Source organism: Macaca fascicularis, chromosome 7 (genome assembly GCF_037993035.2).
Source record: "Macaca fascicularis isolate 582-1 chromosome 7, T2T-MFA8v1.1".
NCBI lineage: Eukaryota > Metazoa > Chordata > Mammalia > Primates > Cercopithecidae > Macaca > Macaca fascicularis.
This window is the reverse complement of record NC_088381.1, coordinates 28,617,731-28,630,577: the sequence shown is the minus strand read 5'-3', so window position 1 is coordinate 28,630,577 and position 12,847 is coordinate 28,617,731. Positions and strand designations below refer to the sequence as shown.

Sequence of the window (12,847 nt, the reverse complement as noted above, 5' to 3'; positions counted from 1 at the left end):
AGCGGTGGAGCTCACCAAATTCAACCTTTCAGTTCGTTTAAGGCTGTTTAGGAAGCTTTTGGATCGATATGGTGGATTGGCATAAAAGAGCCATAGCAATCTTAAACTTGCATTCTTCACCACCACCACCGTAATTCAGAACTGGCTCTGTGATTTTTATAAGTGAGTGATTAGATTAAATAGCCAGGTTCAGTGACTCTTGGCCAGAACAACCTTCCTTTACTTTGTCAGAGGGCTCCTCCTCAGCAGAGCTTGGACTGGGGACCAGGCTTGGGGAAGTGGTAGTATCTGCTCACTTTTCAGCTCCGAGGGTGGCAGCTCCCCTTTGCTGAGCAAGGCCTCACACCGTGCCCTCGCGCACACCTTGACGTTGTTCTCCTGCCGTTCCTAATCGGTGCCACCCTTTACATTCTATTTGGAATGGAAAAATGGGGTTCATGCTAGGGCCTTTAGCCTTTGATCTCTGAAGATGACTTAAGAGAAGTGGATGACCTGGATCTAGCGTGTGCTGTGCTTTCCTAGGGGTCTCCTTTAAATAGGAGGCACTCTAAGCTTAGAAATCGTGTCCAGCAATCACTAACCACAAACCCCAAATAATGTGGTTATGCAAATTGAGAGTTACTTTTCTTACATAACAAGAGCAAAGGTGGAAGATCACCTGCTTTTGTTCAGCTGCACCCCCCCCACTCCCACCACCCCCCTATCAGGGACCCAGGCTCCTTCTGCCGTTCTTCTCCACACCTTAGAGCAGTGACATTTGCCCCATGATTATAATGTGATTGCCACAGCTCCAGACATCACTTCTGTATCCCAGGCAGGAAGAAGGGGGAATATGGACACCAGTCTCTCTTTGCTCCCTATCAAGAAAGCAAAGCAAAAGTTTTCCCAGAAATCCTCCTCCCAGTTTGAGACCAGCCTGGCCAACATGGTGAAAAGTATTCATAGGTCGTCTAACTTCTCCATTTGACAGATGAGGAAACTGAGGCACAAAGAAGTTAAAGGACTTACCGAAGGTCCCCTGCTGATAAGCGATGGGACCTGGATACCCCCCCCAGGCAATCAGAGTGCCAGCTCAGGCTCACTTCAGATTTCTTTTGCCAAACCCCTTTGAGCTTCATGCAGAGGGCGTTCTCCAGAAATTCACTTATTCAGTAGTGCAGGCTGCACGCCTGGATAGTTTCAGCTTTTCTGTGAATTTGTAAGTTGCCTTAAGACAGAGAGAGAGCAGAGATGCAGCTTTTCAATAGGGAACCTCAGGGGGCAAATGTAGTCAATCCAAAAGAGGAAACTTTTTTTTGTCTTGCCAAGAATGTGGTGCCCTCGAAAGCTAGGGCCAGATTTTAGACCCACAGTGGAAGGGTCTGTCCCTACCTGCATATGTCAGAATTTTGAGCTGGAAAGACCAGAAGAGATGTGGTTGTGTCCCTCTTGATTCCCCTGCAGCTTCCAGACCACGTCTCTTCCACCCCCAATAAAACCTTTGCTCTCTGAAGGTTCTTATCACTCTCTTGACCACTTCCCCTTTGACATGTCTCCTGATCTCCCAGCCAAGTTCTCTCATTTCTTTTCTTTTCTTTTCTTTTCTTTTTTTTTTTTTTTTTTTTTTGAGACAGAGTCTTACTCTTGTTGCCCAGGCTGGAGTGCAATGGCACGATCTCGGCTCACTGCAACCTCTGCCTCCTGGGTTCAAGCAATTCTGCTTCAGCCTCCTGAGTAACTGGGATTACAGGCACGTGCTACCACGCCCAGCTAATTTTTGTACTTTTAGTAAAGACGGGGTTTCATCATGTTGGCCAGGTTGGTCTCAAACTCCTGACCTCAGGTGATCCGCCCGCTTCAGCCTCCCAAAGTGCTGGGATTACAGGCGTGAGCCACTGCTCCCAGCCATTTCTTTTCTTTTCTTTTCTTTTCTTTTCTTTTCTTTTTTTTTTTTGGCGGGAGGGGGACAGAGTCTTGCTCCCTCGTGCCCAGGCTGGAGTGCAATGGTGCAGTCTTGGCTCACTGCACCTCCACCTCCCGGGTTCAAGGGATTCTCCTGCCTCAGCCTCCCAAGTAGCTGGGACTATAGGCATGTGCCACCACACCAGGTAATTTTTGTATTTTTAGTAAGCTTCACCATGTTGGCCAGGCTGGTCTTGAACTCCTGACCTCAAGTGATATGCTCGCCTGAGCCTCCAAAAGTACTGGGATTACAGGTGTGAGCCACTGTGCTCAGCCATTCTTTTCTTTATTCATCTGTTTTTGTTTTTGTTTTTTAAGAGACAGGGTCTCAGCCAGGCAGGGTGGCTCACACCTGTAATCCCAGCACTTTGGGAGGCCACGGCAGGTGGATCATGAGTTCAGGAGATCGAGACCATCCTGGCCAATGTGGTGAAACCCCGTCTCTAACAAAAATTAAGTGGGCGCGGTGGCAGGTGCCTGTAATCTCAGCTACTCGGGAGGCTGAGGCAGGAGAATAGCTTGAACCAGGTTCAAGCTTGGAGGTGGCAGTGAGCTGAGATCTTGCCACTGCACTCCAGCCTGGTGAAGCGAGACTCGTCTCAAAAAAAAGAAAAAAAAAGAGAGAGAGACAGGGTCTCACTCTGTCACCCAGGCTGGAGTGGAGTGGAGTTATAGCTCAGTGCAGCTTCAACCTCCTGGGCTGAAGCAGTCCTCCTGCCTCAGCCTCCCAGGTAACTGGGACTACAGGTACATACTACTACACCTGGCTACTTTTGTTTCAGAATTCTTCGTAGAGACAGGATCTCACTATGTTGCCCAGGCGGGTCTTGAACTCCTGGCCTCAAATGATCCTCCCGCCTTGGCCTTCTAAAGTGCTGGGATTATAGGCATGAGCCACCGTGTGCCTAGCCAGGTTCTCTCACTTCTTAAGGACTTTGGCATTTCTTCGGACTGTGGCTTGAGTCTTCCTCTTGCCCCTAAGCCCTGCCCCATCCTGTGAGATGACATGCGGGCCCCTCACCTTCACAACCCCTGCTGCACGCATGCCTGGGTTCTTGTCAGCACTCAGGACTGCTCCTCTTCCCACATCTCCAATCACTGCCTCCACCTCCAAGCATACTCTCTCCCTGGGGAGAGCTCCTTCCTCCAGGATCCTAGCTCTCCTCTCTTCCAGTCTCTCAGCCCCTTCCTTTTTTCTCTTCCTTCAGTATCCAGTGTTGAGACGTTGGCCACCATTTCAGCAACTGTCTTGCCAAGCAATCCAAATTTCCTTGTCCTTCTGTCTCTTCATGGGAGCTGCCTGGCAGAACCTCAGCCTGGATGAATCTGCTGTCCCCTCTCTCTCGTGCCTGCAGCTGAACATCAGATGCTGCTGTAGAAGCGGCACACAGGAGGCTCGCTGAGACCACTGTCAGTCCCACAGTCACTAGTTCACCAAGGCTCTCAGAGCTGGCTGGAGTTTCTCTGGTCAGCTCTTCACAGTGAAAACTTTAGACTCTCTCTATGTGGCATGGGTCTCTGACTCCTCCCCTTCCACCTGGACTCCTTCTCCACAGAAAATGGAAGCTCTAAACTGATCCCTGATGTCACACTTCCAAACCCACCTCCACATGCAGTGACCTCAAACCTGTCCCTGTCATGGCTTTGTCAGTTCCCTCCCACCACCAGGCGCGAGATCCCATCATCTCCAGCCTTCAGTCAGCTTGACCTAGGGGTTATTCCTGTCTCCACCCCTCTGTTGACATGTACACACACCCAAGCCTGTCACTCATTCAACACATTCTGCCAGCCCATTGTATGTCAGGCACTGTTCTCAGCCCTGGGGGATACTGAGGTGAACAAGTCAGCCCAGCATCCCTCCCTGGCAGAGCTTCCATTCCAGTGCGGGAGTGACACGCTAGGTGGCACGCTAGATGACACGCGTTAGGGAGAAAAGAACTAAAGCAGACAGCAGGAAATGAGGTGTGGGGGAGCAGAAGCTTTCGAGAAGGTAGCCCAGGGAAGCCTCATTGAGAAGGGCCTTTGAATCCAGACCCGAAGGAAGAGAACCAGCACCATGACTACCATCTGGAGAGCAAGCTTCAAGCAAAAGGAGGAGCTAGGCAGAGGCCCCGGGAGGGGCTGTGTTTGGCCTATCTAATGTATCTGAGGAAGAGCGAGGAGGCAGGTGTGTCTGGAGGGGAGTGTGCAGGGCAGAATCCAGCTGCAGGTTATGCTGGGGGCTCATGCAGGACCCTGTGGGCACAGTGAAGATTTGGGTTCTTATTCCCAGTGAGTCGGGAAGCCCTTGGAGGGTTTCTAGAGAGAGGATGGATCTGATTGCTTTACTGGGCTCACTCTGCCTGTCATGTTTTGTGGCAGAACAAGACAGCTTGAGGGAGGGAAATAAAGTGTGAGAGCTACGTGACCTGGGGTAAGAATTCTTGACAAATATCTCTTTCCCTCTTATCAGAGAGCCTGCCTTGGGTGGCACTTTCCAGCTCCTAATGGACGTTACAGCTGAAGGTGGAAGAGCGAGAGATGATTTCTGAGCTTCTCTTGGTCCCATAGTTGACCCCACAGCCGCTTTTACCTTACCCCAGCCCAGACTCACCCAGCTCCTTCCTAAGTGTGTTCATCCCTTGGCAGACAGGTGAGAAAGGGAGGAAAGGATGCTGATGAGTTTTACTTGTGGAAGTATAAGCTGGAGCCCTGCCAGGTGTCAAACAACTGTGCTGTCATTTTTCCCTGTATGAAGGAAAGTGGTATCATCACCATCTGTGGGATGAACAAGCAGGCTTAGCAAAGTCAAATGATTTGTTCAGGGTCATGCAGCTGGTTGGTGGTTGGGCTGGGATTCAGCTTGGGAATTTCTTTTCAGGGCTCCGCACTGAGCAAGTGGCTGAGAGCCTGGGGGAAGGTGGGAAGGGTCTGGTGAAGCTGGGGAGGATCATACACTGAATCTTCACTTGCCAGAGCAGGGGCTGGCAGCATGCACTTTCCTGTATCTCTTACAGTGACCGGCAGCCCCTTAGTGGACAGATGTGGTTGTTTTTTGTTTTGTTTTGTTTTGAGATGGAGTCTCGCCCTGTTGCCTAGGCTGGGGTGCAGTGGCATGATCTTGGCTCACTGCAACCTCTGCCTCCTGGGTTCAAGCAATTCTCCTACCTCAGCCTCCTGAGTAGCTGCAATTACAGGCGCTCGCCACCACGCCCGGCTAATTTTTGTATTTTTAGTAGAGATGGGATTTCACCATGTTAGGCTGGTCCAACTCCCAACCTTGTGATCTGCCCACCTTGGCCTCCCAAAGTGCTGGGATTATAGGCGTGAGCCACCACACCTGGCCTTTTTAATTTTTTTAATTAATTAATTAATTTATTTATTTATTTATTGAAATGGAGTCTCACTCTGTCGCCCAGGCTGGAGTGTGGTGGCATAATCTCAGCTCACTGTAACTTCTGCCTCCCAGGTTCAAGCCATTCTCCTGGCTCAGCCTCCCGAGTAGCTGGGACTACAGGCGCGTGCCACCACGCCTGGCTAATTTTTGTATCTTTAGTGGAGACCGGGTTTCACCATGTTGGCCAGGCTGTTCTCAAACTCCTGACCTCAGGTGATCTGCCCGCCTCAGCCTCCCAAAATGCTGGGATTACAGGCGAGAGCTACTGCGCCTGGCCTGACAGATTTGTTTCTGGCACACACAGGCCTTGTTTCTTGCCCAGCTGAGATTCTCAGCCCGTGTTTCATGATGACCTCAGCAGGTATTTCCCATTTTGGAATCCAAGGATGCTTTCCTGTGAATTGGGAATGTGTGGCCAGACACGTGAGTTTTATAGTACCAAATTTGGGTATGTGGCTGACACCAGAGGGGCATGGTTTATTCCCCAGAGCAACATGTGTTAGATACCTGAACATTTTTGCATTTTAGTGTTATTGTATAGGTGACCCAGTAACCTCTGTCCTGGTCAGGGAGACCCCTTTAGACTATCAGCTGGAGTAACCAACTCATCCCAGTTTGCCTGGGACCCTAGGTGTGTGTGTGTGTTTGTTCGTTTGTTTGTTTTTGAGACGGAGTCTTGCTCTGTTACCCAAGCTGGAGTGCAGTTGCACGATCTCGGCTCACTGCAACCTCGGCCTTCCAGTTTCAAGCAGTTCTCCTGCCTCAGCCCCCCGGTAGCTGCGATTACAGGCACACACAATCACACCCAGCTAATTTTTGTATTTTTAGAAGAGATGAAGTTTTACCATGTTGGCCAAGCTGGTCTCGAGCTCCCGACTTCAGGTGATCCACCCACCTCGGCCTCCCAAAGTTCTGGAATTACAGGCGTGAGCCACCGTACCCAGCCAGACCCTAGGTTTTAAAATGGAAAGTCCTGCAGCCCAGGAGACCCTGCAGTCCTAGGCAAACCAGGATAGTTGTTACCTCCTATTGGCTTGGACTTGTCCAAATTCTTGCCTTAAGGTCCACACAATAAAATTGTATAGCATAAAGTTTGAGGGAAAAAGGAAGCTTTCCTCTTTCAGACCCTGAGTTCTTCACCTCCATCCCTTTGGCCCTCATCCCCAAGCCAGACCCGTGGCCAACATTAAATGTAGGAAGTATTAATAGCTTATATGGGTCCTCTGATGGGAAACCAGCTCACATCAAACTCCACAGCCCCAAGCCCTGTTTTCCCCTTCCTCCCGCAGAGCTTCCTGCTTCTCCCCACAGCTTTCTCTTTGTCACTTTCTGCTTATCCTCTACCACAGGCGAGTACTCCCTCGCTTGATTCCAAGGCATTTTAGAATCATGTGGTTACAGCACATGCTGCTGTACAAATTTCCACAAACTTAGTGGCTTGCAATAACATACATTTATTTTCTTACAGCGCCGGAGGCCTGTAATCAGTGACTAAAATGGGTGGGCAGGTCCTTCGGGAGGCTTTAGGGGAGAATCCATTTCTTGCTTTTTCCAGCTTCTAGGGGCTGCCCATGTTCTCGGCCCAAGGCGCACGTGATTCTCAGCACTGCTTCTGTGGTCACCTCTCTCTCTGACTCTAACCCACCTGCTCCGTCTTACTAGGATCCGTGTGATTATGTTGGGCCCACCTGGATAATCCAGGATCATCTCCCCATCTCAAGATCCTTAATCACATCTATGAAGTCCCTTTTGCCATAAGATAGCATCGTCACTGGTTCTGGGGATTAGGATGTGGACACCTTTGGGAGCCATTATTTAGCCTATCACACAGCTCTTAGATCAGGAGGGTTTCCCGGCTTCAGCTTCAGTCTTCCAGCACAAAACATTTCCTTCGCTTCCCAACAGCCCTGTCGCTTATAGATGAAAAAGCAGCTGAGATCCAGGGAGGGGTGAAGCGATTTCCCTAAGATTTTGCAGCTACTCTAATGTTGAAAAGGGAGTAGAGAAGGTTCAGGCTCCCAGGACAGCTGTCCTCCTCACCATGCTAGACCTTCTCTTAGAAAGTTGAGATTTGCCAACAGTCTCCCTAACTGACCTAATTCCATCTACCTCTTCTATTTCACCTTGGATCAGTGTATGCCTTGCTCACTATTGCCAGTCACACTGGACATCTTGGTGAGCTTCAGACCATCAGGCTTGTTCTTGCCTTCAGCCTTCAGACATGTTGTGTAGTCGCTTCTGGAATGTCCTCCCACTTCTTTGCATAGCTTATTTCATATATTCTGTCTCGGTTCATATTCCACCTCCTCAGAGGCACCTTCCCTTATTATAAAAAGCAGCAAATGTTCCGGGCACGGTGGCTCATGCCTATAATCCCAGCACTTTGGGAGGCAGAGGCAGGTGGATCGCTTGAGCCCAGGAGATCAAGACCAGCCTGGGCAACATGGAGACTCCTTAATCTAAAATGGCCATGTCTGTCCCAACTTCCTACAATTTCAGCTCCCTTTCATTGTTCACTTTATCACTCTCTAAAATTACTTTCGTTCATTTATTCTTTGTTGACTGATTGATGATTGGTTGATTTTATGTCTCCCTTACTAGAATGTAAGTACCTTGGCAGCAGGTACTTTATTTGTATTAATTACTGTGGATCACTCTCCTACAACAGTGAGCTAGGCTAAGTAAATATTTATCAAATGAAAAAAAAAAAAAGAAGAGATTGGCATTGAAAAGAAAGAAAAGTAAATCCATGTATGAAAAGGTGTCAATTTTTTTATTAAGTAAAAGAAAATAAAAAGCAGTGTGCCAAACGGTATATATAACATCTTAATAAACAAGGGGTGCTTGTAGATGCAGTAAATGTCTGGAAGGATACACAGGGAACTTGTTACCTCTAGAGAGGGGTTTGGAAAGTGAAGGTGCTTTTCATTTTATACCCATCTTTGCATTTACTGGGTTTTTTGTTTTGTTTTGTTTTTGTTTTGTTTTGTTTTTTTGAGCCAGGTTCTCACTCTGTCACCCAGGCTGGAGTACAGTGACCCGATCATGGCTCACTGCCACCTCAAACTCCTGGCCACCTCAGCCTCTCAAGTGGCTGGGACTACAGGTGTGTGCCACCACATCTGACTAATTTTTGCATTTTTTTGTAGAGACGAGGTTTCTTCATGTTGCCCAGGCTGGTCTTGATCTCCTGGGCTCAAGCGATCCACCTGCCTCTGCCTTCCAAAGTGCAGGGATTACAGGCATGAGCCACCACACCCAGCACATTTACTGCTTTTTATAATAAGGGAAAAATGAGTACTAGAATGGGAGTCAAGATCAAGAATAAAAGGAGGCCAGGCGTGGTGGCTCACTTTGGAAGGCTAAAACGGAAGGATCACTTGAGCCCAGGAGTTCAGGACCAGCCTGGGCAACATAGCGAGACCTCAACTCTCAAAAAAAATTAAAAGTTAGCCAGGCATGATGGTGTGCACCTGTGGTCCCAGCTACTCGGGAGGCTGAGGTGGGAGGATCACTTGAGCCCAGGAGGTTGAGACTGCAATGAGCTATGATTGCACCACTGCACTCAAGCCCATGTGACAGAGTAAGATCCTGTCTCGAAAAATAAAAAGAGAAAGGGGAAAACATTTCAGCTCTAAAGAGTCTTTAACTTGAAATTAAACTGAGGAATAATCTGAAAGGCTCAAAGCAGACAAAACAGGAAGGACGTGGTGCTCGTTTCAGCCAACAGGCACAGCAGCCTCCTGGGGCTGTGTGGGAGCTTCACCCCAATTCCCAGCTCCTTGAGGCAGATTCTAATATTGTGAAGGAACAAAGCAAGTTTATGTCGTTTCTCTGAGTACAAATCTAGACTACATTTGATACACAGGATGTATTGTCTGATACCATTAACTTTTCTATCTATTCTAAATGTAATTTTTTGAAAAGTTTTATTCTTGAATGCGTTATGGCTTAGAGCCTTGGACTATTCTGATTTATGGCTTAGGGAAAAATCTAGGAAAACTAACTTTCTAGATTAGCCTGGAACAAACATATTCCTTGACTTTTTTCATATTCTAAGAACATGTGATCTGTGTACTGAGGCTCACAGAAGTCAGTTTCTCTACAGTCATCCTCTTCCCTGTTGCTCGGCCACGTGCCTCCTGCAGCCATCAGAGGGAGCAGAAAGCTAACCTGCCTTCATTTCCTTTCCCCTTCCTTTCTCTGCATTCACCATTATACTCGAGCTGGCTAATGCAAGGGTGTTTAGAGTACTTTGCCAATAAACAAATGCTCACTGTGGAAAAATCTAGAAATATAAAGAAAACAAGTCATTCATAATCTCAATACCTAGAGGAAGCCATTTTTAATATTTTGATGTATTTCATAGCTTATGTTTCCATGTTTGTGTATATATTTCTAAGCTTAGTAGGGACTGTACTAGATAGAGGATTTGAGCCCAGTTTTAACATTCAGCAAAATGGACTGAGTAGCTCCCCATGTCATTTACATTTCTTTTAATGTCATCATTAAAAATTCTTATATGGAACCATATAGTATTCCATCTTAAAGATGTTCCCATAACTTAATTCTCCAAACCTTTTATTTAACTTTAAACAATTTTTTTATTACACAAAGGTTGTCACATAATTGGATATTTCTCTACTTTGTACACAATTATTCTCACTCTCCACAGAAAGGCTGCTCGTCATCTGGTGGTGGCAAGCACTAAAATTCTGATTTTAACAGAATAGTAGTAAAAATGCCTCAGTGATTTAAGCTGAAAGCAGTACATTGGCACATGGCTCTCGTACCCAGTATCAGGAATGTACAAATGTTTTTTATTCAAAAATGCAAAATAAATTATCTGTAGGCATAGACAATGACAGCAGTAAACCATTATATATTTTGTCAACAGAAACCAGTAACTGGTGGTTATAGTGATTTTCAGCCAGCCTTTTTCTTCAGTTTCTCCAACTGACTTCTCTGAAGTTGTTGGTGAGGAACACCGCCTTGGGCTTCCTGTCACAGTTCATTAATAAAGGTAAAGCACTAGTCTAGGAGTTAGAACACGCCACCTCCCATACCACCTCCCATTCCACCCATTGCACCCACTCCAGGGTCCTTCTCTTTAGGAATTTCTATGACTACAACTTCTGCTGTAGCTAACAGAGAGGCCATACCAGCAGCATCCGATAAAGCAGTTTTCACAACCTTTGTTGGGTCAATAATTCCTTTTTCCACCATATTCACAAAATCTCCAACCATAGCATCATAACCAACTTCTGAGGAACTTTGCATAATTTTCTCAACTATCAAAGATCCTTCAACACCTGCATTCTTAGCAGTGGTCATTGTGGGAATTTTGAGTGTTCTTTTAACAATTTCTATACCAATTTTTTGATCTTCATTAGCTGGAGTCAATGAGTCCAAGGCTGGAATGCATCGAAGCAGGGCACAACCCCCTCCCAAAACAACGCCTTCTTCAACAGCAGCTCTTGTAGCATTAAGGGCATCTGTAACTCTGTCTTTCTTTTCATTCACTTCAACATCACTTGTCCCACCAACCTTCAGCACAGCTACTCCATCTGAAAGTTTTGCCAGCCGTTCATTCAGTTTTTCCTTTTCATATTCACTAGTTGTGACATCTAACTGCTCAATGATTTCTTGAATACATTTTTCAATTTGAGCCTTGTCACCTTTTCCTTTTAAGAGCATGGCACCGTCTTTGGTCACAATGACCTCTCCACCTTTTCCTAAGTCATGAGGTTGAACGTCTTCAAGAGTTAGGGTCAACCCCTCTTGTCCAAATACTGCACCACCAGTAGCAATAGCCATATCTTTAAGCTGGTTCTTTCTATAGTCACCAAAGCCTGGAGCCTTGACTGCCACAACCTGAAGACCAACCTTTAGCCTATTCAAGACGAGTGTACTTAGAGCTTCTGAATCAACGTCTTCAGCGATTATGACCAAAGGCTTACGATGATCTTCGGCAATTTCAAGAGCAGGTACAATGGACTGAACACTAGAAATTTTCTTTTCACTCAACAGAACATAGGCATCCTGGAATTCACATTTCTGACCTTTTGATATATTAATAATAAAGTATGGAGAAATATAGCCTCAATCAAACTTCATGCCTTCAATAATTTCTAATTCATCATTCAGTGTTTCTCCATCCTTTACTGTGATGACAGCCTTTCTTCCAACCTTTTTCATTGCATCAGAGATGATATTGCCAATTTCTTTGTCTCCGTTTGCAGAAATCGTAGCAACCTGTGCAGTTTCTTCAGGGGTGGTCACAGGTTTAGACTGCTTTTAAGTTCAGCAAGTACAGCATCAACAACTAACATCACACCTCTCGTGATTTCCACTGGAGTAGCACCTTTGCTAATCTTCTCAAAGCCTTCCTTAGCCATAGAGCATGCCAGTACAGTAGCAGTGGTAGTGCCATCCCCAGCCTCTTCATTTGTGTTATTGGCAACCTCTTGAACAAGTTTACCTCCAGTGTTTTTATATTTATCCTTTAAGTCAATTGGCTTTGCAACAGTCACACCATCTTTTGTTACTTTGGAACTTCCCCAGCTGTGCTCAGTAATCACTGTTCTTCCCTTTGGCCCCATTGTAACGGCCACAGCATTGGCTAAAAGGTCTACACCTTGAAGCATTAAGGCTTGGGCATCTGCACCAAATTTTACATCTTTGGCATAAGCCCGAGTGAGATGAGGAGCCAGTACCATGGGCACCAGTCTCATCTGGCAAAAGACTGGGTAACCGAAGCGTTTCTGCGGGGCGGTGTCAGGGCATGCGCGTGGCAAGACGGGTCATCGGTGGCGAGTGAGGGACAGAGTGCAGGGCACACACGGCAATGAGCCCATGTCCCCTCCCTCTGCCTCTCCCCCTGCCCCGCGGCACCGCATGTCTCCAAACTTTTCATTAGGGAATTCAGGGTAGAATTTTTTGTGGCTCATTAATTTTTTTTTGGAGATAGAGTCTCACTTTATTGCCTAGGCTGGAGTCCAGTAGTGTGGTCTCGGCTCACTGCAACCTCCACCTCCCAGATTGAAGTGCTTCTTTTGCCTCAGCCTCCCGAGTAGCTGGGATTATAGGCGCATACCACCAAGCCTGGCTAATTTTTTTTTTAATATTTTAACCATGTTGGCCAGGCTGGTCTCAAACCACTGCGCCCAGCCTCATGAATTTTTTTAAGGCAATTCACAAATCTCTGACAAATACAAGTGAGATAAATGTGACTGTAAATGTTTTCCTTCCATACAGGTGTTTGAGAGGGTTTTGTTTGTTTGTTTTTTCTTTCTTCAGCTTTTAAGTTCCAGGGTACATGTGCAGGATATGAAGTTTTGTTACATAGGTAAATATGTGTCATGTGGTTTGCTGCACAGATCAACCTATCACCCAAGTATTAAGCCCAGCATCCATTAGCTATTCTTCTTGATGCTGTCCCTCCTGCTATGCCCCTGACAGGCCCCAGTGTGTGTTGTTCCTCCGACGTGTCCATGTGTTCTCATTGTTCAGCTCCCACTTATAAGTGAG

At 46.7% G+C, this 12,847-nt stretch overlaps 1 protein-coding gene and 1 pseudogene across 2 annotated transcripts in view; one reads left to right on the top strand and one right to left on the bottom strand.

Annotated features, from left to right (window-relative positions):
* The window catches only part of GNB5 (G protein subunit beta 5), a 67,414-nt gene that overhangs the window by 12,182 nt on the left and 42,385 nt on the right, over positions 1–12,847 (top strand). The window lies entirely within an intron of this gene.
* LOC102128980 (60 kDa heat shock protein, mitochondrial pseudogene) lies at positions 10,361–12,050 on the bottom strand (annotated as a pseudogene).